The following is a 27338-nucleotide window of genomic DNA, read 5'->3' as shown; positions in this document are numbered from 1 at the left end:
ACAGGTTTGATGACTGCATGTTTGGGAGACTTAGCCGATGTGTGGACTGAATGTTTGCATCCCCTCAAAATCCATATGTCGAAACCCCATCTCCCAGGGTGATGGTATTGGGAGGTGGGGCCTTTGGGAGGTGATTTGTAGAATAAAATGAGGTCATGAGAGTAGAGCCCTCATGAATGGGATTAGTGTTCTTATACAAGCCCCCAGAGTGCTTGCTTCTCTCTGCTCTCTGGGATATGAAGATATTGGGAAGACAGCCATCTTCGAGCTGGCAATCCTCTCAAGGATACATTGACCTTGAAAGTCTCAGCCTCCAAACCATAAGGAATATGCTGGTTGTTTAAGCCACCCGACCCACGGTAATTTGTTACAGCATCCCAGACTGACGAAGACAGTGGAGAATGCCTCTGAGTTTGGCACTGATTGCCTGGAGAATGCTGAAACCCAGGGAAGTGGGCAGCACAGACGTTTACTCATTTAATCCTGCCAACACAGTAGGAGATAGAGTCTACATATTCCTCGCTACTTAAAAGGTAAGGAAAAAGAGGCACAAATAATAACAATGACAACAAAAACAACAATAATTTGTCCAAGATTCACACAGAACCCCCTGGAGGCAGAGTGAGAATTTATACTCAGGCAGGCTGGCCCCAGAGCCCCTGCTCATAACTAATAAGTCAGATCACCTTGCTTATGTGGATCAGTTTTTTTCAACTGTGATATGAGGGTACTGTGTCCAGTAACTTATAATTTCAAAATACTTCACTGTAACGGAATCATTAGTCACAGGCCTTACAAACCACAGAAACCTACACATACAAAAATATCTCGTTAGGTCAAGATAACCAATAACGTTTTTAAATATTATACCTGCTGGGCCTTTGCAATAAAATGTCTTTTTATAATTCTGTCTGGCTACAGAATAACTTCATAATCCTGCATGTTGCTGGTGGCTCCCATGTTGGACAGCACGGGCCTAGAGATTTTAAATTACTTGCCCAGACTCGCCCAGGAAGCTCGTGGTGGGATCCGAGCTATAGTCTGGGACTTTTCCTTCCTATCCAACAAGTCCCTCATGGAAGTTTAGAAGCTTCTCCTTTGGTGCCCAGCTGTCTATCCGTACTTATAACATCTTGTCAGGTGTTCCAGCCTGCTCCTGAACATCAGCCAGAACCCACTTCTGCTCTATTTTGTCCAGGTAATACCTTCTAGCAACTTCCATTGCCTTCTTGGCATCAGTTCTTACCTGGAAGGGTAGTGGCTAGAGGTGGAAATGTGTCCACATGACAGGTTTTTCATAAACACAGCAGGAGTGGTCAAGAGAATAAAACGTCAGGAAGATGAGTAGAAGCAGGTCATTTAATATACCAAATGGGTACTTTCAATGTCTGTGTTTCCGAGTCCAGGCTTGTTCTGCTCGTGCATTACAGGCCAATAAATCAGGAGACCAGGTTTTGGGGGCAAGAAACAGCGACTTTAATTTGGAAAGCCAGCTGAGAAATGGTAGAATAATGTCCTGGGGAACCATCACCCCAAGTCAGATTTCAGGCTCTTCTTATATTAAAAGTGGGAAGTGGGAATGCTTGGTTGTTGCAAACTTGGTGTATGAATTCTTTGTTGTTAGAATCCTTTGTTCTTGCAGCTCTTCACCTGGGTCACATCCGTGTAAACCTCCAACAAACAAATGTTGTTTTCTATTCTGTAACTTGTTATCTTTATGTGAATAGAAAAGTGTTAATATCCTTCAAAGTCAGAGCCTTGAGAATAGGGTCTCCTGTATATTTCAGGCTCTAGGCAACATTGTTTTACAAAAGGTGCAGAACCAACAAGACTAAGCCTAGGAAACAGGGCACAGGGTTAAAGTCAAAGGAACAGATATAATATGGAGTCAGATTTTTTCTTTCCTATTTCAGTAGTGCCATGGAGAAGGCAGTTTGGGCAGCTTTTCGTAGGGTCCTGGAGGCTTTCTCTCTGAGCCTCTGTGTGCCTCTGTTGAAAACCCTTCATAGCTATCTGGCCTGCTGGAAAACCACTCCGCCTTTTTTGCCCTGAAGTTGTGTTCTGTTTATAACTGATCTCTACTTATTGGAAAACAACTCAATAAAAACTCAGTTGGTTTTCCACCAGCCATGGGCAGGGGTGAGGAATAGCACTTTATTATTTTATGAAAAAAAATAAAAGAAGTCTTAAAACAGCACTGGGCATATAGGAGAGAGTCAATAAATGCTTCCTGGCCGAAATCAAAAGTGATGGCTCAGTGATTCCATGGCTGCTGTATTTGCTGAGCTTGCTACTCCTTTGCTCCATTACACATTTTTTTTAACTGAAAAAGAAATACATGCATGTGGTTAAAAAATTTCAAACAGAGCACAAAAATACACAAGTGAAAGAAGTTTTCCCTCATCCTCTCTTCTTTCAGCCCTCCCTGGAGATGCCACTGTTTACAATCCTTTGTGTGTTTTCCAGATATGCTATGCACATTCCGACCTATGTATGTAAATTCCTTTAAAGTATTACTTATTTTTAACTTAAAGGGATTTAAATCCTCAAGTGTCTTCTGCCCTGGTAACAGAAAAGAACAAATCTGACTCCATAATAAATCTGTTCCTTTGACTTAACCCTGTGCTCTGTCTCCAAGGCTTCATCTTGCTTGTAAAACAATGTTGCCTAGGGCCTAAAATATACAGGAGAGCCTATTTTGAATGCTCTGACCTTTAAGGATATTTAACACTTTTCCATTCATATAAAGATAACAAGTAACATAATAGAAAATAACGTTTGTTTTGTTGGAGGTTTACAGGGATCTGACCCAGGCAGATAGCTGCAAGAAGAAAGGATTCTAACAAGAAAAAATTACTACATGAAGAAGATTGCAAAAACCAAGCTCGTAGGAAAGGAGCCTGAATTCTGACTTGGGGAGATGGTTTTCCAGGACATTAGTTTGCCATCTAGGTCTTCAGAAATTTGCTATTCCATGCCCCAACACCTGGTCTCCCAACTTACTGGCCTGTCCTGCACTAAGGAGAATGAATTTAGACTCAGTAACACTCCTATCTTCCTAGCAAGCTGGGCACTGGAATTGAGGGCAGCTATCCCACACCCAGGGACATACTGTGTACCCTTGATGGTTCCCCGAGGGTGGGGTGTGGTTTACTCAGGAAGGATGGGGACTATGCACCAAAACTCAGGCAGTATGCTCCTTTTGGGATCTGACCTTGTACCTCCCGCTCCCCGCCAGTACAACACCTGGGACAGTGGAGGTAAAGCAGAGATCTTGCCTGCCTGTGTCCCAGCGTGTAAAACGGGAATATGTACTCTTTCCAAGGTAGTTCTGAGCGACAACACCTGCGGGTGCTTGGTTCCCAGACCAAAAGGAAACCCAACTCCGCTTGGGGGCAACGGGTGTGATCCCCGTAGGGGTCCTGCAGAGGCCTTGGGTGGAGGGCTGGTCCAGGTAGGTAAAATATGTGCTGCGGGCCTTGAAGGGTTAGAGAAGTGTGCAGAGGCAGGACTGCTGCCTCCTTCAGGATGCCCACAGAGTTAAAACTATCTCTCTCCATCTCTGATACTCTCCTCCACACTCCAGATCCCTGCCTTCTCTCTGCTCCTCCTGTCCATTTCTCTCCCTCCACTTTTCCCCTTCTCCCCTCCTCCTCCCATCTTCTCCGTCCCTCGCTTCCCCACCTTCTCTCGCAGAACCCAGAGAGGATCGCTGGCCCTCCTGCGCATGTGTAGTTGGTGCCAGCTGGACCGAGGGTTGGAAGCTGCACCTAGGAGCCGGGGATTGGCCCCAAAGGCTTCTCAGCTCTTTCGCCCGGTTGGACTTTAGCTCCTGCCCCGGCGCCCCGGCCACAGCTCTCCAGGGCCAGGTGTGCACCTGCCGCCTCTCGCCCCAGCCGGGCTTCCCTCAGTCCGCGGCTGGCGTCCCCTTCCCCTCTCCCGCCTGCGAGTACTCTCCTCCCGGGCTGCCTCACCTCGGCCGCCGGCCGGTCCCCGCCCCTGGGCGGGCTATGTCCCTGGCGGGCGGGTTCTGCGGACACGGACGGGGGCGGGCGGCTGGGGCTGGGGCTGGCCTCCGAGCGGGGATACAGCCCGCGTCCCCCACCACCGCTTTCCCTGCCCCGCGACCACGGGGCTGCCCTCCTCTCCCTTTCCCGCTCCCTTGGGACCAGCTCAGTGGTGTGGGCGTTGCTCCCCGGGCTGAGAGCCTCCGGCTGTGAACCCCAGCTTCTCCTGGTGGAGTCGGGAAAAGGGAGCGTCAGTGCTGAGCGAGCTTCCTTCTCCTCCCTTAGTGTTTCTGCCCCAGGTAAGTACCTTGAACACTTTCACGTGTTTTGTTGGCGATGCTTGATGATGTCACTGTTTTTATAGTGAGAGGGATTACAGTGTTGAAAGCAAGGCTTGTTTCAGTTAAAAATGAGCTGAAGGCATGAGGCTGTGACATCCTCCATCCTTCCCTCTCCCAGGGTGAAACGTGTGACCTTCGATCTTAAAAAGATAGTTACAGTCCCTAACTAGCCCAGCCCAGCTAGGGTGTGTTAACAGGAACAGCACCACCAGAGGCTTTGGAGACTCAGGGACATTGCAGTCCTAAAGAGCTCCTGGCAAAATTTGGTTTGTTTTGGTTTTTTCGTTCTTCTTAAATTGTGGGACAGACTAGTTGTATAGAGGGAAAAATAATTGTCAAGAAATATTTTTTCATTTAACATCTTTTTTGTGATATTGTTCACACACCATGAAGTCCACCCACTTAAATGCTACAATTCAGCAGCTTTAGCATATTCACAGTGGTGCAACAATTAATATTCCAGAACGTTTTCATCACTTCAGAAAGACCAGTGGAAATGAATGACCTATCCACCCCTTCCCAGTGCTGGTTCTAAAGAAGTTTCTTGGTTGTTCCTGACCATAAATTATCTTGTTACCCATAAAAACTCTGGTAGGAAATCTAAACAGAATTGTATTGAAACTGTCTATCAAAGCAAGAAGAATTAATGTCTTTATGGCATAAATTTCTTCTACCCATGAATATATCTCGGACCCTATATTTTCATATTTCCAGAGCCTGGCCCATGGGAAGTCCTCTTTAATTGTTGGGTTTGTGAATGATGAGATTCTATACATCGTTAGTTGCAACTGAAGCCTTTCACAGAAGAGAAAATAAACTCACTGAAGCCAAGTGACTCTCTGATGGTCAGAAAGAGTGACAGCCAGTGCTGGAGTGACCCAGTGGACTTGGTGTTTGTAACCAGAATTCTCCAGCACGTACAGCTAAGGGGATCAGAGTATTCTTTTATTTTTTCTAAATGGCGTTGCTTTTATTTTTACTTATTTTTTAAAATTATTTTTTATTGAAGTGTAGTCAATTTAGAATGTTAGTTTCAGATGTACAGCAGAGATTCAGTTATAAACATATGCATATGTATCTACATATGTTTTAGATTATTTTTAGTACAACTCATTACAAGAAATTGAATATAGTTCCCTGTGCTATATAGTAGGTCCTTGTCATTTATTTTATTTTTATTAATGTGTATCTGTTAATCCCCCTTTTCCTGCCTGCTAACCACAGTTTGCTTTCTATGTCCATGAGTCTATTTCTAGCAGCACCGTTTTTGCTAGTAATATATGCTGGTTGGCTGCTTTCAGTTTCAGTAATTCCACCTTATCTGTGGGCATTTTCCTTCTGGTGGGAATGTGTGTGTTTTGCACACGTGATATAAGAGTTGTGTATTTGGGAGAACTCCAGGCCTCGTGTAGTGCCTGGTACAGAGTGCCCACTGAGCTGATGCTTGAACTGGGAAAAAAACATAGTAAATGTTGGAATTTCCACTATGGTTGAAACTTCCAGGCTTATTTAACCTGTTTAGCCCACCTTAATGTTGGCTGCACCCATACTGGGTAATTTGGTGGAACTTCATGTTATAGTGGTGTAGAGACGGGGCCTTGTATGCTTCTTCTCTTTCCGTTTTCTAAGAGTCATTCTCCTGGGCCTTCCAGATCCTCCCCCAGAAGTGCCCAAGGCTGGCTTGGTGCTGCGCTGAGGCAATATTTGTTAATAAGGCCCTTTCCTCATCTCTTCTGAGCCTCCGTTTCCTTCTCTACACAATGAAGACTTAGACTAGAAAAGTGCTTTTCAGTTTCTTTTAAGCCATGTTTCCTTTGAGAAACAGAAAATACAAATCTCTACTCCCATTCAACATGTAGATTTTGACACATCCTCCAAGGAGTGACATAGCTCTTTGTGGAAAATTGAAGTGATTGTGATTCCAGGTGGCACAGAAAAGACTCTTCAGACATTTATTGCAGGGAGAGGGCAGTAAAGGGGCAGTATATCCCACTTTCTAGTGTGAGCACTGGAACAGGGGCTTGGGTTTATATACAGTGTCCGACGTGGCCTCTCTCTAATTTTTTTTTTTTTGCCTCTCTCTAATCTTGCACAACGTGATAAACCTCTCTCCCTCAGTTTCTTAATGCGTCAAGTTGGGGTGATAATAGTTTAAGTCTTTTGTGAAACATTATACACATAAGACATTTATTTCTCGGTAGAAACAAAACCTGCGAGAGAATCAGGGATTTCTTTAAAAAGAAAAAAAATCTTGTCCACAGCACTCTGTCTGTGTCTATTTTGAAGTTCCTTGAGGGTGAGTGTTGGGTCTAAAGTCCATCGTGGGACAGGTGGCCCATGGGTCTGTGTGCCGCAGATTGCCCCCTCCTCCCCAGTCCTCTTCCTCTCAGTCCAGGATGAAGTTCCCTAGTAGATTTACACAGAGATCTTGTGGAAATGGCTTTTCATTTTATTGTTTCACGAAGAAGGGCTGCCATCATGATCTCTGTAGTCAGCTTTTGGTGACCTGAAGGCTATGCAATTACGTTTTTCTATTTAATAAAAAGAAAAAAAATTACAAGTACAAAATTAGACCTACGGCGGTGGCAGGGGCTCTTGAAAGTGGGGACCATTAGCTTTGTTAGTTTCAGGTGCAGGGGCCTCTGGCCATGAGGACACATCATCGTGCTCTGAAGTTGGAGGGACCACTGGGCTCAGTGGGAATGTTTACTGAGTGTATCTCATGGGCTGGGCATTGACCTATTTGTACTGTGTGTTCCTTATTTGAGACAGTGAGCTCATTTAACCTCAATAGCCTCTTTAACAAATTAGACTTTTTATTTTGAGATATATTGTAGATTCCCATGTAGTTGTAAGAGATAATATGGAGAGGGCCTACGGAATTTTTGCCCAAGTTTCTTTAAAGGTTCCATCTTGCATAGTTGGGATACAATTCAGTAATGACTCACTAACCCTTTGAGGTTTGTGTTATTGCCCTCATTTCTATTCATGATTAAACTGGGGTTAAGAGGAGCACACAGGTCACCTGCCTGTGTGGTCACCCATGGTTAGTGTAGAGTCAGGTGAAACGTGGGCTTGGGATTTCCAGGCAGTACCATCATGATGCTCTGTGGCAGGGAGCAGCATTCACTTTGCTTGTTTATTCATTCATTCAGCAAGCATTTATTGAGTAAACTCTGTGGGTCAGATGCTATCATAGGTTTATCTGATTCTTCAGCAGTATGGAGAATCCGGTAATGTTTCCTTCTTTTTTTTAATCTGAGAAAATTAGCTCTGAGAGGTTATATACCCCCCAAAGGAAATATAGCTCATAAATGAGGGGTAGTAAATTTGTACAGATCCTTCTTCTTATGCAGGTGGTACCCTACGTATTTTACACTTGTAAACTTCCATAATCCAGATATATTCTTGTAAGGCAAGGATTTTTTTTTTAATTGAAATATACTCATGTTTACAACGTTGTGTCAATTGCAAGGTGTTTATTTTTTCTTGAATTTGGAATTCAAAAAATATTTTTTGAGGGGGGTAAATAGGTTAATTTATTTGTTTCATTTTTTTTAAAATGAGGTACTGAGGACTCAACCCAGGACCTCATACATGCTAAGCATGTGCTCTACCACTGAACTGTACTCTCCTCCCCAAAGCAAGTTTTCTTATCAAGTATTCTGCAGCTAAAGAGTTCAAATAAATTGGAGCTGAAATCCAGGACTTTTGATCCTACTGTGTTTCTTTGCATTATATCCTGCTGAGGGGTGTGGAAGCAGTTCCTTTATTCATTCTTTTATTCAGCAGTTTTGAGCACTGACTTTGCATCAGGGCATGGCTAGGTGCTTGGAAACAGAAAACAAGAAATGACCCTTTTCTGCAGAGGGTGGAAGCCTAGACCAAAAGCTGCGTAATGTGATCCGAGCTGCGGTAGCCATGTGCAGACGCTGAGGACAAACTGTACCCCCGGCTTTGCTTGGGCTTCCCCTGCCTTCTGAATGGTACACACAAGGTCACCGCAACCCAGTGAGGCCCGCAGCCCGCAGCACAGTATGTACCTCGGTCTCCTCTTCCCTCTCGTCAGGGCCTGCAACATGAACATCCCTGACTACGTGCAGTGTGCTGAGGACCACCAGACTCTCCCCGTGGTGGTCCAACCCGTGGGGATCATCTCAGAGCAGAATTTGTTGTGCATCTATAAGCGAATCTCCTTGGTGAGGCAGATCAGCCCGTGCGGCTGGCAGTGGGCACCCTGTATCCACTACAGTCAACACTATGCGCCCGAGAATGGGTGGAGCGACTTCCAGACCCACCGCAAGGTCGTGGGCCTTGTCACCATTACCGACTGCCTCTTGGCCAAGACCTTCGAGAAGCTCCACGTGCAGAAGAGGTGTATGGCACCACGCTTTATGACTCTCGGCTCTTTGTCTTTGTGCTGCATGGGGAGGTGGCCGAGCAGCCGCGCACCGACGTAGCCTTCAATTTACGAGGAATGCAGGGTGATGGAGAAGAGGATCGAGGACTTCACTGAGTCTCTCTTCATCATGATCAAGTCCAAGTGGCTGGACAGTTCTTCCGACAAGTCTGGGGACAAGATCCTCCTGCTCTACATCCTGTTTGAGAAGGAGGACTTCGTGGGACTGGACACAGAGAGCAGGAAAGTCTACCTGGATGCCCGGCCACCCTGGCTATATGAAGGGTTGCTTCCCTACATCCAGAAAGGGATCAGCAAGGAGGAGGGCTGTCTTGTAGCCAAGGCGTGAGGGAGGAGCAACCCGCCGGTTTTCAGACGTTTAAAAGTGAATCCGCCTTTGTTTCAGAGAGATTCTTTTAGGGTTATTATGGACACTTACTCCCGCTTTTCAGCCAATTCCCCTGGTGTGACCCCTGGAGTTGCTGTCCAATAGAGTAGCCAAAGCCACTGATGCTAGGAGAGCTGGGGAGGAGGCTGCTCTGAGCTGAGATGTGCTCTAGGTCAAATGCACATCAGACGCTGAGACTTGTCTAGTAAAAAGAATGTAAACTATCTTGTTACTTTCTTTATTGATTACATGTCAAAATGATAGTATTTTACATACTGTAGAATAAGTAAGATATGTTCTTAAAATCAGTTTCTAGGGTTTTTTTTGGGGGGGTTACCTCTTTAAATGTGGCAACTGGGAAACTTTCTTTACATGGCTCACATTTCATTCCTGTTGGACAGCCTCTCCTGGGACAGTCTAATTCCTTTGCTTATAGATGTCACGCTGAATCCTGAGGTGCAGAATGAGGCGCTGGTTGAGCTGGGGGTGGAGCCAGTGTCTCCTGCTTCCCAGGTCCAGCACCTGCACGGCTCAGGCCCTCTCTCCCTGCCTGACAACCACCATGCCAATTAAGGACAACAGAAACACTGCCAGGGGCTTCCAAATGAGCTCCTTACGCAGGGAAAGGCGTGTCACGGAGTATGGGGCACAGCAGGGAAAGATTCGTCCTCACTTTATCCCTGTGATTAAGTCAACGGACCCACTTTGCCTTGGAAGTTCAGACGAGCTCTTCTGGGCTGCCTACCCCCCCATCTTCTGCTCTGTTTCCCTGTGTATCTATCGAGATGTCCCTTGGGCAAAGAGGGTGAAATGCCTTTGCCGGGAGGTGGTCCCCCTTTGCTGGGGAGATTGTGAGAATCTGTGTCCCCCCGGCCTACGGCCTCGGGCCTTGACTCTGGAGAGGGCTCATGGCGGTCCCACAGGTGACGGTCGGAGGACCTGGCACGTGCTGCCGGGCCCATTGTGGAGGAGGTGTTCTGCGATTATCTGTGAGTCTAAAATCAGATTCTACTTTCTGGTTTTTGGTAAGTTGGAGGAGAAGATGCCAGAGAATTGATAAAAACATAGTCCAGACCAGTCCTGTGAGTGACAGGCACAGGGGACCCGAGTCCCACCTGCTTGTGGTGCCTGGCGGGCTCTGGATGAATTTTCACTTCCTCCCTGGACATACCTCTGTGGCTTAAGGAAGGGGCGAGGCATGTCGTGGCGATGACCTGTACTTGTCCTCGCAGGGCCCTGTGATCTACACGGCTTTCTCCCCTTCTGCTTCTTGTAGATGAGTTGGCAGATGTAGTGGTCTGGGCAAAGCTGAGAGCACAGTTGCCAGCACCGTGCCACTCCCAGGCTGGCTCCATTCCCGTCACCTGTCACCTCCTGCTCAGTCCCCAGGTGTCAGTCAATGTAGGTGCATCGGTGCAACGTAAGCAGGGACCACCATCTACCCCTGCACAGAATGGTGGGTGAGCAGTGGAAGCCTGGAGCCCTGCCTCAGCCCCCTGGCCAGTGCCTCCTCTTTTGTCACAGGAGGCACTGGTGACATGTTTGCTCAGCAACTGCTTTGCTCTGAGTCTGCAGACCCACCAGAGTATGCCAGCTTGTCATTGCCTTTTGAAGTGTGTCCTTGGGATTTGGCGGAGTAGCTGGTTGTGTGCTTAGCCCATAGTGGTTGACACAGTCACCATTGTTTACCCAGAACCTCGTGTACCAGGCATGGCTCTCGGCATCAAAATACAGCAGCGCATTAAACCTCCCTCCTGGTGGGTCTGTCTGTTTTGGTACCGTAAGGGCTCAGCCAGCATCTGAACGTCAGTGAGATAACGCGGCCAGTGAGCTCGGGTCAAGTACGCTCTCCTCCAGTCACTTTTACTCCATTGTTGCTTTTACTATTCCACAGTCATTACTTTTTTAAACAATGCTTTCGTGCAGGAACAGAGCCTAATTCTCTCCTGTTACTCTTGGTGGGAGTGAGTAAAATTGTCCAGCTTGAAATGTGACCACATTTTGTAGCTCAAAAGCTGTCTACATGCATCTAGGTGAAGTTTAGGTTTGGGGCGCTGACCACGTTGGGGTCCCCCGGCAGCGCTCCTCGCCTTAGGCCCCTGCCTTCCCTGGAACAATAGGTGAGGGTGGGTCTCACCGTCCCCTCGTCCCTGTCTTCACCAAACTCACGTAAATTCTTGTAATTGCTGTCAGTTATTTTTGTTCTCATGTGTTTCTAATTTTCGCTGTTCCTCTTTTCCTTTTCCTATTTCCCTTTCTATCTTGTACTGCCCTGTGAGCATGTTGTTGCGTCTGAAAAGTGGACTGCGCACACCCTGCATTGGAAATAGCCAGATTGTCCTCCGTGCTGTCCCCATCGCTTTAAAAAGCAAAAACCTTAACAGTTGCCTTGATCCATATATTATCCTAGTCATCTTTTTATTTTCTAGATTTTTGGAATTTTTGCTTTGTTAGCACATCACCCACTGGTGTTTGATACCTGTTAAAATCTTTGCTTTGAGGAACCAGTTTGGTCCTCCTTATATTTGGTGACAAATGCGTCCTTACTAAATTTGTTTGATTGTTTTGAAGAAGCGAGATGCGAATTGAATTAGGCGGCTACTGAGGGATTTTTTCATGGAGTATTTAAACTTTGAAAGTCAAAATCTGCAGCATCTTCCTTTATTCTGACTTTCACACAAACGTGCTTAGCACGCGGTTCCGGGCTGTCGCTGTGTGACGTGCGTGACGGAGCTTCCTGGCCGGTGGTCACTGGTGAGAAAGTGGCAGGCTCGGAGATGAGCAGCTGCAGGGGATGCTGTTGGAGGAAGCAGTCACCGGTTTTATGTTTTTTGTTTTTTGTTTTTGCATTCAACTTCCCCGTGCCATTTACTATACTTTGCCTTCATAGAGAGGCAGGGGCAGGTCTAAACTCCATGCCACTCTTATTTTCCCTTTACGAGGCTGGTTTTTCTGAGTATCAGAACAACATGGCCTTCTCCTAAGTAGCTGGCTCACTTGGATCTGGTGGACACAGGGACCGCTAAAGGGGACCGTAGCTTCCTCTCTGCTCCAGCCAGTGGGCATTCAGAGCCGGGTCTGTGGTTTGCCTCAGCAGCCATGCAGGCCTCCCTGTACCAGCCTTTACTATTAACCCATGTTGGTAGTAAATAGCTGACTCCGTGTCTGTTGCAGCTGACGTCCACCACTGACGGCCGTGTCGTTAGTTTGCGGTAGTGAGTCTCCAACACCCCAGTCAGCTGTGAAGTGACCTTGCATTCTCACCCACACCCTGGTTCATCTCACCCGGGGAAAGGGTTTGGCCACCACCGTCATGCTGGCCATGAGACCTTGTTTCTCCTTTCATGCCCTGGTCAAATTGTGGACACTTCATCCTTCACTGACTTGGTCTCGCTTGAGACATGCCAGACATTCTGAAAGAGTCCATTACATTCTGGGGGGGAACAGAACAGAAGTAAGAGTAGCAAGTAGGGGTCTAGGCTATCTGGGTTGGAAAATGCAGGCTGGGATCTGTGAAGGCTGGGCTGTGCCTTGGACACAGGCCTTTCCCGTGGCTCCCGATAGCCCAGGGGTCGGAGTGAGAACAGCCTTGCCTGGGTTCCCCCATCCTCATCTGCTCACTGGCAGGTGTGTCTGCTAATTCGGAACTGCCCCAAACCTCGGGACCTTCAAAGTTCAGACCACAGGAGAACCTTGAGTCCCTTCTCCTGGGCCTCCTTTGTGAGAATCCAGTGCCTTCTGAGGTGACCAGCGGCAGGGGATGCCTCCCCCTCCAGGGAGCTCTCTTCGGAGGACTGTGAAGCACTGTACCTTGCTATGAGCTTGTGGGGTTCCATCCGTGGTCCTTGCAGAACCAGACTTGAGACTGGCTTAGCGATAGAAATGACAGGACTGATTCCAGGGCAGGGCCGGGGGGAGGAACAGGGGAAATTTAATGTGACCTCAAACACCTAGGTGGGTTCTGGGTCTGTTACTAAAATCGGGAGCCTGGGAGGTACCTGCCAGGAATCGAACTCTAAAGTAAATGGTGGACATGAGTCATTTTTAAGATTCCATTTTTCATCCAAGTTAGGACTTCAAAGAGGCACTCGGGTCTATGGCCCTGGGGCTCAGGTGAAGGAGCCGGACCACAGATACACGTTGGGAGTCGTCATTCTTAGCTGGTGTTCACAGCCGTGCAGGTGGATGAGCTCATCTCGAGAGGTGCAGACTGAGGCTTAGGCGGCGCAGGGCTGTGCCTGGGTTGGAGGAAAGCCCAGACCATGCAGCTTTGGTGTGTCAGTCAGTGGCGTTTGGGAATTTCAGAGCAATGGCATTTATACTTAAGGGTCCTGGGGGTGGGCAGGGCCACCCAGGAAGAAATCTGAAGGGAGGGTTTTGGCCACGCGTGCGCGCCTTGGGATGATGCAGAGGCTGCAGGGTCCGGGAGGGGAATCTCCTCGGAAGCTGGAGTCGGAGTGGGGAGTGGGGAGAAGGTAGTCACACTCACCTGTGAGGGAGGGACAGATTCCTAGGGAGTCTCCACCCTAGCGGACTCTCTTTCCCACGAACAAAAGGCCAGCAGACAGAAGATTTGAGGTGAGAAGGGACGGGCGCTGGGAGAGGAGCCAAAGTGGAAAATGGTGGTTGGACAGTTCTGGAATAGTCTCCCTGCAAAGTAGAGTTAAAAAAACCCAGACTCTTAAGAACATTGATAGTGACGTTGGAGGAGATAGTTCTTTTTCTGGCCTCCTAAAGGTAAGGCATGTATCCGGGGATACACAGAAGAATCGGGCAGTCAAGTCCGGGGGCTTGACCCTTACCAGGGGGAACAATGCAAATTTAAAGGGGGAGAAGGGCAGCGGAGGGAAACTAGCCAGGCCTCGTGTCAGGTACCAGTCGGCCGCACTACTTGCGTGTTGCATTCACATCCATGTCTCCCAGGTGGGCGGTGGCAGCCCCCTTTTGCAGATTGGGAAGCCTTCTCAGAGGGGTTAAGGGATTGGTCCGTTTAGCGGCTAGTCAATGCTGTAGCAGGATTCAAGCAGGGCCTTGTCAGACTTCAAGGGCATGTTCTAACTACTAATTCCGGTACTTCCCTGTTGTACCTGGATTGGTGAATTGGGTCAGTTTTGGAGCCTTTCACAAAAAGTACGATTTAAGTGCCTCAGGAGTGTTTCACAAAGCTCAGTGTTCTTTAATGGTTCAGAAGCACCGCAGTGATTTTCGCCCCACAGAGGTAAGGTCTTACTCCTTTGACGCTGACGTGGTTGCAAATGAATTACAGGTGCAAAACCAGACTTAGCAGCTTCTGAAGGGAAACTCTCCAGTTCTCCCTTGATAGGCTTTCTTCCACGGGATGTAACCTGCTGCAGCGTAGATCTGAGCTTACCATATTTAGTGAGGGTTTGATATCCAAATTTAGCAAAGAAGGGTCAAATGGAGAAAATCGACGTTAACAATTTATTTTGGGGTTTCATTAGACAAGATGCACTATCGCTTAATGGCCCATATAACGTATGTAATTGAATACAGAATATTGCATTCCTTACTTTCTAATGAGAGCTCTCTTGCAACGTAAGGTTGTCTGCTTTGGAACTTCAGCTCAGCCACTAGGGCGCCTGTCAGTGTGTTGGTGTGATTGTATTTACACAGTGCATGTAATCTGGGCTTCCTCAGCCCCAAACACTCCAGTGCAGAATCATAGGCTGTAGCCATCACTTAGTTATACAATTACTTCTACAACTATATGATACAAAAAAAAAAAAAAAGAGAGAGAGAGAGAGATTGCCTTTATCAAAATTCCTTTGATTTTAACTGCAAACTGTTGTTGAGCAGCTCTGGTTTCCTTTGGATATGAATATGTACATTTCTTTGCATGTAACTTGGATTTTAGACTAGAACACCAACCTCTTGCTTTCCATGAGCCACAAAACTCATAGCCAAATGACATACGTATGAAACATTTTATTCTTTTCTTCTGAGACAGAATCCTTGAATCTGGGACTTGGGCTGTGATTTTGCTTTTTGCTCTTCCCACCCCTCTTGATGTCTCACTCCTTTTTCCCACATGGCATCCAAGAGGTCATGGTCTCCGAGGAGCAGGTGGACAAACACCAGTTGGTCGCCAAGCAGTCCTGCTGTAGAGGGAGCCCAGCCAAGAGCTAAAGGACATCATCGGAGAGGGCTTCCTTGAAGAAATGGGCTCTACATTCAGTTATGAGGACAGAGTAAGAGTCAGCAATGAGAAGGAATCAAGAGGGTAACTCAGGTGGCAGGAGCAGCCCGGGTAGAGGCCTGGAGGCTTGTGGGGTGGGGACTCGGGGAGAGTGCACTGTGTGGTCCAGGGTGGAGGGTGCCCCTGCTTGGGAGGACCCTGGAGTGGGCCTAGGGATGGAGGGTTTTGGAGGAGCTTGGTTTTTTACTAGAACTGACACAGAAGAGGCAGTGAAGTGTGTCAGCAGAAAGTGACCCTCAGGAGAGGTACTCCTGGTTTTGTTTCTGATGTTCTCCAGAAAGAAGGGGTCGGGGTGGGCGAGAGCAGCTCTGCCCGTCCCTTTGAGACCCACCCCTTCATTCATTTATTCATAACACATGCAATTCTGAGTGTCCAGGGGAGAGAGGGTGGACTCACAGTAGTAAACAAAATGTATTGCTTCTTGAGAGCTTAGCAGTTTCCGAAGTTTTCTTAGCGTAGAATGTTCTAGGAACACAGCAGGGGCACCTAACCCAAAGTGCAGAGGTTCGAGGGAAGGAAGGCTTCCTTGACAAACTGTCAAAATGAGCCTGGAGGCAAGTGGGAAGTAGCAGCAGGTCGGGGGCACCTGAAGTCATTGGAGACCTGGGTACTGTGTTGAAGCTGGGCGAGCAGGGTCGGGGGTGGGGCTAGAACTCTACCAGGGAGCCTCTGAAGGGTTTGAAGTGGGGGTGATGTAATCAAATTTGTGCTTTGGGAAGGCTGTCCTGGCTGTGTGTGTGTGTGTGTGTGTGTGAAGCGGGGAAGAGGGGGAGATTGCCAGCAACTGGGAGGGTCATTAGAAGACCATTGACAGGCTGGGGGGCCACCAGTGGGAGAGGGGCGTCGGGGCTACTTGGGGACGGCAGGGGCAGTGTGGATGCCGGATTTCCTCATGTGGTGGGCTTATTAATGGGGACCCCCTAACGGCACCTTGTGGCTGGAAGAAAACGGATGCAGCCAGGTGGATTTTTCTCTTCTTCCCTGCCTTGTGTGATGATCTTAGCTCAGCCAACATTTGGAACAGAAGAGCTAAGTTTCAGGGTAGTCCAGGACTTTGTTGAGCTCGTTCGGGTGAGATCTGATAGGATTTAGGCTTGTGTTGAGATCTGCATGTTCACTTAGCTAGAAACGTCCCATCTTTTGGATTTCCATAGGGGTATTTATTCTTGATAAAGATTGCTTTCTTGGTGAGAGGAAATTTAATACAGCTGCTGTCTTTCTCAAAAAAAAATCTTATCATTTAAGAAATTTAATATTCAAAAGAATAGCAAAATTTAAAAATGATAAATAAGGCTTTGGTGTAGTTTCTTTGGTTTCTGAGTTAATGTACAGTTAGAACCTTTGCATTACTTAAATAGCACATCCTTGTCAGTATTTAAAGAGCTGTTAGTGAGCGCCCCAGGCCCCACTTTTCAAAGCTTCATTAAATCTTGCTCTGAAATAGTGAAGTCATAAAGTTCTTGTTGGCAGAAGCCAAACAGTTGATTTATAATTTGCAGCATAGCACCCTTTATAAAATAATAATAGGTTCAAAATTAAGAAAGTGGAAGGTAATTGATTTTTTTAAAGCTGAAACATAAACTCTCTTGTGTTAATTTTGCAACTGGAAATTTTGAAAAGAAAAATCCTACTGTAATATCATCTAAGTGGAATTCATATATGTCTATCACGTTTGCAATGTAACTGTGCAGTGGTTTTTGAAGACAGGACAATTCCAGCTGAGATACTGGCAGTGATGCTTGTTGGTTTTCAATGGAATACCCTAAATATGCCTTCTTAGCTTTATTCTTTTCTTTTCTGTTCTCTCTCTCTCTGTCTTTTATTTATTTATTTTTTTGTAGTGAGAGGGCTCAGTATTGCTTTGCCAGCATGATTTTGGGGCAATATGGGGGCAGATATCGTGCACAAGCAGTGAGATATTTCCATGCATTTTACTTTCCGGACATCACCATGGAACATGTGGGGGTTTGTGCCTGCAGGCCGAGATGCTTCATGACTCCTTGGTCCATCACCGTTATGTCTTGGAGCTGCTCCAGTCAGTGAATGACTTTCTGTGACTTGGAGGTAAGGTGATCTGATGCAGATGATCAGATGTGTAACTAAGTACTGTTACTTGAAATAGAAAACCTATCAAAAATGGCTCTAAAATACAGGATGAAGGAGGAGAATTGGCTGAGCTGCTTGCATGGGGAATATTCTCAGGTTACTCCCTCATTGTGTCTACTGTCACTCCCCACCCCCCCAGCCCTGCACGGCAGTCATGCTGAAGCAAGCATGCACTTTCTCAGAAACGCGCTGAATTTCCTTGTGCCTCTGTTGGTTTTTCTTTTTTTTTTGAAAGCACATCTTGCCCTTTGCTTAAATGCCATCCCTGCCTAGTCACCTCTTACACTCATTCTTCTGGACCTCGTCCATACATAGCTGCTGAATGGATGAACAGAATGTAGTATCTCCATGAAGTGGAACATTATTCAGACGTAAGAGTGAATAAAAAAGAAAAAATAAATAAAGGGGAATATGAAAAAGGCCACCTGCTCTGGGAAGTCCACCCTGACTGCTCAACCCGCCCTTTTCCCTTTGAAACCCAATCACTTATGCTCCTCTCTACTCTTTTTGATAGTACTTACCAACTTCTAATAAACTTTAACACTTTCAAAAAAAAAAAAAGAGAGAAATGCTCATACCACTTCAACATGGACGAGCCTTGATAACAGCACGTTAAGTGAAAGGAAGCAGACACAAACGGCCACATATTGTTGACTTGAGTGATCTGAAATGCTCAGAATAGGCACATGCAGAGGCAGAGAGCAGGTGATCGTTGCAAGGGGCTGGGTGGAGAGGGGTTGGGGTGTGTCTGCTTGTGGCAGGGGTGTTCTTCTGGGGTGATGAAGTGTTCTGGAAATAGATGGTGGTGAGGGCTGCACAAACGTGAGTGTGCAGAAGACTGCTGAGCGCTGTCTCTGGGAGTGCCTGTGGTTGGGGGCGGCTTTATTTTGTTCTCATCCGTGAAGAGTCATCTTGTGCTGAGGCCATTCTACTCCTGTGAGTGGTGAGGCTCAGAGACTTTGCAGAGTCATGTGTTATTTTACCCCTTGCTGAGTGTAAGCAAAAAATTTTTAAGCCTGAGAATGTGCTCCATCTGCAGAAATGTCTTTCAGTTTTGCATGGTGTAAAAATCTTGAGAGATTTTTAATCGTTTAGGAGAGCCTGTGGGGGGAAACCGCCCGTGAAGCCTGGGTGACACTGGGAAGAGCCGTGCTTCCATCTCTGACAGGGGTGGGGGATTCACCCCCGTTCAGGCAGTGAAGGGCCCAGACCCGTGAGCGGAGTTGACAATCGTGAATATTTACGTGTATCCGCTGCTTCATCTTGGATATTAATTTCAAGCTGAGTCAGTTTGTGGCGGCAGCCTCATCCTACATCAGGAATCTATAGTATCTGCTCTTTGAGGTGAAGACCTGACAGACTTGATTATTTAACAGTCTCCCTTGAATTGATATCTCAGATTCCTCTGTCAATTGTAATACAGCAGAAATATAGACGTCCTTTAATGCCGATGTGTCCTGGAGCAGGTTTAGTCTCTGTGCCTCAGTGGCCTTACCTGCGGGTGGGGAAGATGATAACAGTGCTTCCCTCAGAGGGGCTGGTGAGGGGAGAGTGAGGAGCACAAAGGGAGGACTTACATGAAATGCTCATGAATGACAAAATTTAGTGCTCTCAGCCTGGTGAGGCCTCAGGGGCCGAGATGGCCGAACAGAGCAGTCCTAGCCGGAGCTCGATCCGTGTTGGCAGCTGTTATGATCAGTATCACCACTGTGGGTTATCAGGCAGTTTTAAGACTTGGTAATAGGAATTCATGAATAATGTTAAAAGATTAGACAACTCAGATCCGGTTTACATAGTTCTCAAGATTTCCTATGAGAAATGGATATTTTTCCCCCATCTTTAATCTGATTTGAGTTTCTAAAAAAATTCTGCATTCCTCCATCTTTTTTATTTAATTCTCCATTTCTTGAAAAAAAAGTCTTTAAATGGAGTTACTGGTGTCTGAACTGAGGTTCTCATGCATGCTGAGCACATACTCTCTCAAGTGAGGTATAATCTCCACCCTGATTTTTTTTAAACTTTTCTTTCTTAGTATTCAGAGGTTAGAGGCCTCTAATTCTTTTTCTGGAGACATGTCCATGAACCTGTAAATCTATAATTAGTGGACAAAATTTGGTTTATGAAAAAATTCTATAAAACTTTCTGCAATCCATTCAAAAGGAAATGCTCATTGACATAAAATGTTTCTCCTTTATGGTGATTTCTAATTTTTTGTCTGCCTTAACTTATTAAAAGTAATCCTCATCATCATAATGACCAAGCTTGCTCTGAGTGGACACCTCCCTAAGGCTAAAATGCTTTCCTCATGTTTTACCTCATAGCAGGTGTTTAAGGGTAGGTATCAGTGTCTCCTTTTTTGCAGCTGAGGGATTGAGATATGGGGCAGCTTGTCCAAAATCTCACACAGCTGGCGCTGGCAGACTCAGGGCTGGAACCCAGGCTGCACAGGATGCTTTCTCAATGGCTCCTCTGATCAGCCCCGTGTTGAGTGGTTTCCCGAACTCCTGTGAGTCCATAAATGAACGATTTTAGTGGTCTCAGTTTGATGAAGCCTTCAAAGGAGAGACACCAGTGAGAATGTGAGACAGAGTGGCATAAATTGAAATTGTACGTTTTCACAAATGTTGCATTCTCAGGCAATGAATTAAAAAGTTTATTTTTTTTTATTTTAGTGCCCTATAAACACTAAAACAAAACATTAAAAATGATTATAGTGTAAAATAGGAGTGGGCTTTGAAAGTCCAACCATTGCTAATGATGTTGCTTGTTTTTCTCTAGTGGTGCTTATTGACAGAAAAATTTACAAAGACTGAATTGGTTCTATGTAGTCTTAGTATGGAGGAAAGTTTTGTCAGTGAATATTGTAAGTAAAATCTTTACTCTTTTCTTTCCTGATGATGAATATGTAAGTTGTTTTCATGGCTTAAGTACATTTCCTCATTTGTGAAATTTGAGTGATGCCGTTTACCTTGTTTGACTGTGAGATGTAGACGCCTTGTATACGAAGCACCCAAGAGCTGCTTAGTAAAAATATGCTGTCACAAGGACAGATAGTTTAGAAGGATTAACTCTGAATACTAAAGAGGGTGGCTTGTTTCTGATGCATATTCAATATGCATATATATGAATATATGAATATGGCTTAAAGTAACAAGTATTCAGTGTTTTGTGTGTGTGTGCAGTATGAAGGTTTAATGAAATCTGTATCATTCTAGTGAGACAGGGACTAGTTAAATCACCTTAAGCAGACGGCCTTGAAGATTACTTACACAGAATGTGTTGTTACAACTCAGAATTCATGTTGCCGTGTAACCATCCACTCAGACATTTAAATTCGTAGAAATCTGACCAGAACTATTAAGTGTAGAAAAATCCACATTGAACATTTTAAGGGAATAAGCTTCTTTCTTTTGTGATTAAAGAAATTTTGATTTATTTTTCTGCATGCTTAATAGGTTTTAAAATATCAAAACATTGATTTGACATGTCACTTTTTTTAATAGAATAAAGCTCATGCTGTTTTAATGTGCAAATAAATGTTTTTGTATTTCAATACACCTGTATGATTTCCTGGCTCTTTGAGAAGTATTTTGCAAGATACTTAGATTACCTACTGTTGGAAAAATACACACGTGACTTTTATGAATAGAGGTCTAGTACAGATCTGTTGGTTTTTGCTACAGTGCATGACATGAGGCCTAAGAGAGAGAGCTTTGCTGCTGATTGCCGGAAGGACAGATCCCAGATCTCAGTCTCCCCTCCTGTAAAATGAAGTGGCTGGACTGGATTATTTCCTCTTCTAGGATGAGTTTCCATGAGCCTGTGTCTTTTGTTTATATTCAAGAGTATTAGCAATGTCAGATTAAATACTGAATACCCCTCCCTTCCCCGAAGCAAACTGCAGTATGTGCTACATAAGCTTTTAGTTATCTGATTCTTGTTTCTGATTCAACAGGCAATTTTTGTGTTGCATCTTTCCCGGCAACCTGGAAGGTCTTTTTAGCCATAGGAGGCGCTGTTGCACCTTCATACAGTCTTAATTTTCCTGTTTGTAAAAGACTTAACAATTATTTTTTTGCTTTGATTCCTTTGCTTAGTGCTTCAGAATAGCACAATGTCCATTATGTCTGTCTACCTGGAAAAATTATTCTGCTTATATCTTTGTTTTATTCTGTCACCTCGCTGTGAACATTTCAGACTTGCTGTGCAAACAATGGCAAAATCGGTCTTTTATTCCGGTGTTAGCAACCAGTGAGCCGGGATTTTATAAAGCAGCTAGAAGCGGCCTCTTGAGCACCATAAAGCTGAAAAGTGTACTGAGTTCCCTGAGTATTGACCCAGCCGCTGTGTGTCATTTGGTGGGAGGTGATTTTGTACATAGAAGAAGGGGTGTATTGATTTGACTTGTGTTTGCATGCACGCGCTGCCACTGAGCCACGTGAGCCTGAGTCAGTTTGTTCTGAGTTTCTCCCTCGTCTGTGAGATGGGGATGCTCGTATCTGCTTTGCAGAATTGTGAGAATTAGAAATTATGTAAATTGTTTAGCACAGTGGGAATGTCAAAGGGCTCATAAAGTTTAGCTCCTGTTTTGTATGAAGCCATCATTTTACAGTCTTTGGCAATTACTAAGAAACAGGAAAATAAGAAAAGCTGGTTTTATATTGAAAGATATTTGAGGAGGTTCCATAGTTCCTATACCCATTATTTAGCATCAGCAAAGTCAGGACCGTTACACAGTCGCCCTGAACCAATGTTAAGCCACAGAATTTTTTGGTACTTCATATATATTGGGGCTTAAGTGGACCCAATACTTATACCCATGTTTTCTACAGCAGCCAACTGAGAGATGACACAGAAGAACAGACAGGCGATAAATGTCTCCTTTATTACTGATGAAGCCACGTTCTCCATAAAATTCAGGGCTGTGGGAAAATGCGTGTCATGATACTGTGTCCCAGAATTATAGACTCAGCAGTCCCAGTTAGCTCTGGGACACAGCGAGCCTTCCCTTAAGATGATCTGCCCCATCCTGCACAGGGCTTCCCTGCCATGGAGCTAAGCATCCCGGGTGCTTCCGAAGGGTGGCCAACACTGGAGGGAAAGGAAAGGTTTCATATGCCCTGCTTGTCTCTCCGGACTCACACCTCAATCTGTTATTGGGAAGAGTGCTAGCCGTTGGCCAGGGGTCAGGTGTGTGAAGGGGGAAGCACTCTCCATGGACCAGAGGAGTGTGGAGGAGGCATCCCTTCTCTCAGTTTAAACAGGTGGTGAGATGCAAGAGAAGTGTGCTCCCCAAGAGTTGATAAGAGGGGAAATAAGGATTTCCTTTGGGACTCAGACTAGCCATGAAACACAGAAGATGATTAGTAGGGAGACTTGTAAATCACTTTCTTATTAAATTCACATTTGTTGAGCACCAAACATGTGCTACATTCTTTTCTGAGCGTTTTACAGAAATGAATCCTTCAATCTTCACAACAAGTGAGTAAGGGAGATTTCATTGTTATCCCAGGTTTACAATGTGGAAATTGAGGCACGGAGAGAGTAAGTAAGTTGGCCAAGGTCACAGAGCTAGTAAGTGGCAGAGCTGGTATTTAAACCCTGGCTGTCTGGTTTCCAGGCTCCCAGGGATGGGCTTTGGGTGTTTAGAGGTATCTGCATCCCTGGATCTCTGTACCTCTGTGCATCACTTAGCCCAGAAAGGACAGGGGAAGGAGAGTTACACAGGTGCTCACAGACGTGTCTCAGCCACTGTCCACGGACAGTGCACCGTGATTGGCGTTAAATGTCTTCTGGGCAGCAGATCTGTTCGTATAACAGAAATTTAGTCCATTGAGTTAATCTAGAAACCCTTCCTGCTCTGCTTCAGTCCATGGTTGCCATGTGACTGCCTGCCCGTGATTGGGCCGTTGAGGAGAATCTGTACTCATAGTTGAACTCTGATATTTCAGTCTGGTTCGTAGTTTCACATCTCCTGTTACATTAATAAATTTAATTTCTGGTTTTCTTGCATCAGTCTCTCATGAGTTTGGTTAATGTGACATCAGTCCATGGGAGCCCAGAGTTGCTGACGGTATATATTCTGAGCACATTGTGGCACTTCTACCCGTGCGGACCTGGGTGGAAGATTTCCGCCTTCCGCACTGATTTCCCCGAACATCAGGGTCCTCTCCCACCCCCGGATGTGAGGCTGGGAGCTCTCAGAGTAGGCCAGTCAGAGGCCAAGTCCACCAATCAGAAAATGATGAAGTCCTTGGAAGTGGGTTTAATAGAAAAAAAAGGCTTCCAGGTAGTCCGATGGGCTGTTCGAGTCCATTTGGTGAAAAGCTATCCACTGTTTCTGGTTGAGCTGCTTCTTTGCTGTTGAAAAGTCTGGATTACATGGAGGGATTTTAAAAAGCAGAAAGGTGTGATTTCATGTGGTACATCCACACCGGTGAGAAGTCATGGATGACCGCCTGTGTGAGGCATAGAGTCTTACAAACTTCATAAAACAGCTTTAAAAGCTCTGCCATCTGAGTGCACTTCATATGGGGTCCAATTCATGACTGGGCATGCTGAGAGGGCAAATAATTGATAATGGCCGAAAGGACACGGAGGCATCAAAAAGGTCTCAGTCATGTTCCCTGTTTAAAGGATGTGGCACAATGTAATATATTTGAGCTGGGTCTTCACTGAACAGTTTTGAGTGTTTTCTGGGACTCCCCAGTGCACCAAGTTTCCGTACAGCTGGGGGTCCCCTCAGTGCAGCTCTGTCAGCGCTCATCCTGGGATGACGTGATGTCACGGGGAGCAGGACGGTCAGCGTCCCTGGCTCCTCCAAGCTCCGTTTCTTCATCCGCAATGCTGGGTTTCTCTTCGGTGTCTCCTTATTAGGGTTGCTGAGAATCACACTTGATGGTTGTCAGGGGCGATTTGTGGTTGTCTCTGTGATTGTCATATAGTGAATATTTGATAGAAACTCTTGTTTTTTATTAAAATTATGGCTCGTAGATTGCAGTGGTTTTTAGTCTGCATTTACTCTTTTTATAAATTTATTCTTATTTTTAAATAAGCACTTATTTTTATTTATTTTTATGAAGGTAATGGGGACTGAAGCCAACAGATTGTGCATGCTAAGCAGGTGTTCTACAACTGAGTAATACAAACCCTCCTTGTCTGAACTTAAAAATAAATATTTCAATACACAAAATAGCTCTTAAACACCATCATGGGACCTATTTTCTGTATAGACAATTGAATACATATGCTATTTCAATAAGAATAAATGTTGTTGGGACATACTTTCTGAATCTGTTTATGTGTTTAAAAACGATCATAGGTAGTGATAAACACGAGTCTTGGATCCACTACTTAGGGTCTGTTTTGACATCATCGAAAATTATATTCTACAGAGAAGGCTAATTGGGTCTCGTTGATATTTGGATGATTTAGCAGATGATGAAGGCTTTCAAAAGCTGACAGTTTTGTATTTTAAACTAACTACAAAGTTATCTTCTATAAATTGGAAGTCCTCAGCTTGTGAATTGCGCAGTAATTCAGTGTGTACATGTCTGTGTCTCTGTGAACGTGTGTGTGTGTGTGTGTGATTTCAGGAAGGTAGAAATAAGTTCCATATAGCCTTCTGATACCTTTCTCTTCCAGTTCAAGTTGTAGGCATATATTTATACAAATAAATTGATACTCTTTTGTCATTTGGCATATTGGTGGGAATAAAAGGTTCTCATACTTGTTTCAGAAGGGTTGGGGAGAATGAGCTTAGAAAATAGGAGGAGATAGAGGCAGGAAGGTTCTTTACACTTTGTGCAGGATGAGAAACAGTAGCTTTTCTTTTTTCTACTAAAGCAAACTGGCACTGAATTGTAACATACTATTACTCAGAATTGCCTTTCTGATCAGATACGAGTGCCTCGGATTTTTCAAGGCAACAAGAATGATGAAATGTGTTTTAGCAGTTATCTTTAAATGTAGTTTTATTTTTTAAGTAAAAGGCTATAGCCTGTTATTTCTTCCAGCGTTACAAGAAGTTCCCATTGATCCAGGTACATGAAAATTGTGCTTAGTTTCTTCGGGTTATTGTTTTTCTTTTTTTTAAGTGCTTGTTTCATTGTGGTGTGAATGAATGTTTAAAATTTCTGGATTTTGATGTTTAGAACATGCTGATTTATCAGAACTGTTAAAAACCTGATTGTTGTTTGGTCCTCGTTTGGTGGGGCAACCTATTGATTTCTGTTGTCTTTTAAAGAGGAAAATGCTTCCTCTAGCCTGTAGATCATTAAGTGAATGGTTTGCAGTGTGCCTTTAAAATTCTTTGAATGCATTGAGCATGTTTGTCCAGTGAATTTTGAATTGACTCATAGTACTGACTTTGTTTGATTCTGTGGCTTTTGCTCCTCTCCACATGAATTTGAATTCTCTGTTGCATTTTGTATACGTGTTCTTAACAGGGGAAGAAATTTTGCATTTTTTACATAGGTGGGTTTTCCTATCCCCTCTGAATGCCTTCTGTAATTGATACAGCGAAAATCTGTTATTGCAGTGCTTAATTATTTCATAAACTATTTTTTGGCTTAATCAGAAACAATGACAAAGAATGATAATAAAAAACATGAAAACCTTCCTTCCTTTGAAGAATAGAAATGAGGTGGTCAGGCCCACGCGTGCTTTGTACCTGACACCCTTAATTTCATGTCATTGTGTATCATGATTCGGAGATGGAGTTGCTTCATGTTTGTAGATTTTTGTTTTAACATTTGTGTTGAATTCATTCTCTAGGCTGATGTTTCCTGTTGCGTTTGTGGAAAGTGTAGATCAAGGGAAACAGATGCTACGTTTTGTATTCAGGAGGCCTGAGTTGCTGAAGAGTATAGAGTAGAGGGTGGGCTGAGGAACAGAGTGACACTCCCTCACCTCCAGGCTGAATTTGATGAAAAATGAAAACAATTAGGTGCATAGGAATTTATTTGACCAATAGAAGTCAGAGGGCCCAGGCTGTCTAGTTATGCGCAATGGAAAGTACTGAATTCACCTGCAGAATTAGGTGATTTACCAAGTAGAAGCAGCTTAGAGCAATCAGAAAAATTAGTTCTATGATGAGATATAAAAAGAATATAATATCTATTGTTTCTGAAACTTTTCTCCGTTAAGTTGTGTAGAGCTAAAATTAAGTTCCAAGCACCAGGAGTTAAGAGTCTGGGTGGTTCTGTGGGATAGTTATTCAGGGATGTGTCTAGACCCTGCTGGAATGGCCGAAGCTGGCAGGAAAAGACCCAGAGCCAGGATTTGTCATCCTAGGGTGTTCTCCATAATGGTTGCATGTGATAGCCCATGATTGGGTTAACAAATTTAACAGACACCAGACGCACGTCAACTTTAAGAAGAAAAAGTGTGCTTAGTAACTGCTTTCAAGCAATCACCTGTGCATCCTCACTCCTGTCTCCTTGCCATAAAAAGCAGAGACAATGCCTTGCTTGCATATTTGAGGTTTTAGATAGCACTCTGTTCATTGCACAGCAATGACCCAGGCCCTCAGCTATAAATGCTGGTCGTGCGTGCTGTTAGATAGTCTATTATCCCCAAAACACGGACCTGGCTGGACTGGTGTTCTGCTTTGTAATGAATATCTAAAGAATTTATCTTGTTCCCCTCTCCCCATGACTCCCCTAAAGGTAAACTAAGCCTTTTTACTCATTGTGGATTCTACAATCTCTGTCTCATCCTGTCTTTCCCCAAGTTCCTGTTTACTATCACACAACTGTTAAAGACTATTTTCTTTGATTATACACAATAAATATGGGAGCATTTTAGAGGCTCTTGGAGTTGGCTCCCTACTCCCTCTCGCTTTCTTTCCTTTTTCCACAGTCTTGAGTCATTCATTCCA

The 27338-nt window shown here is 44.9% G+C and overlaps 1 protein-coding gene across 44 annotated transcripts in view; it reads left to right on the top strand.

Annotated features, from left to right (window-relative positions):
* LOC141575166 (uncharacterized) overlaps positions 1 to 27338 on the top strand; it is a 135599-nt gene that overhangs the window by 21000 nt on the left and 87261 nt on the right. For 30 of the 44 annotated variants that reach the window (XR_012502547.1, XM_074353827.1, XM_074353822.1 and 27 more), the window contains 2 exons: positions 374 to 533; positions 3587 to 4306. The gene's annotated coding sequence lies outside the window, so the exon portion shown is untranslated. Of the gene's footprint in view, positions 1 to 373; positions 534 to 921; positions 1199 to 3325; positions 3455 to 3586; positions 4307 to 5062; positions 7811 to 8216; positions 8233 to 8417; positions 10184 to 15196; positions 15345 to 17331; positions 17417 to 27338 lie in introns of those variants that run through there. The other 14 variants (XM_074353818.1, XM_074353815.1, XM_074353832.1 and 11 more) reach the window with 12 other exon arrangements.

This window comes from Camelus bactrianus, chromosome 26 (assembly GCF_048773025.1).
Source record: "Camelus bactrianus isolate YW-2024 breed Bactrian camel chromosome 26, ASM4877302v1, whole genome shotgun sequence".
NCBI lineage: Eukaryota > Metazoa > Chordata > Mammalia > Artiodactyla > Camelidae > Camelus > Camelus bactrianus.
The sequence above is the reverse complement of the archived record's forward strand: the minus strand, read 5'-3'. Positions and strand labels throughout refer to the sequence as shown.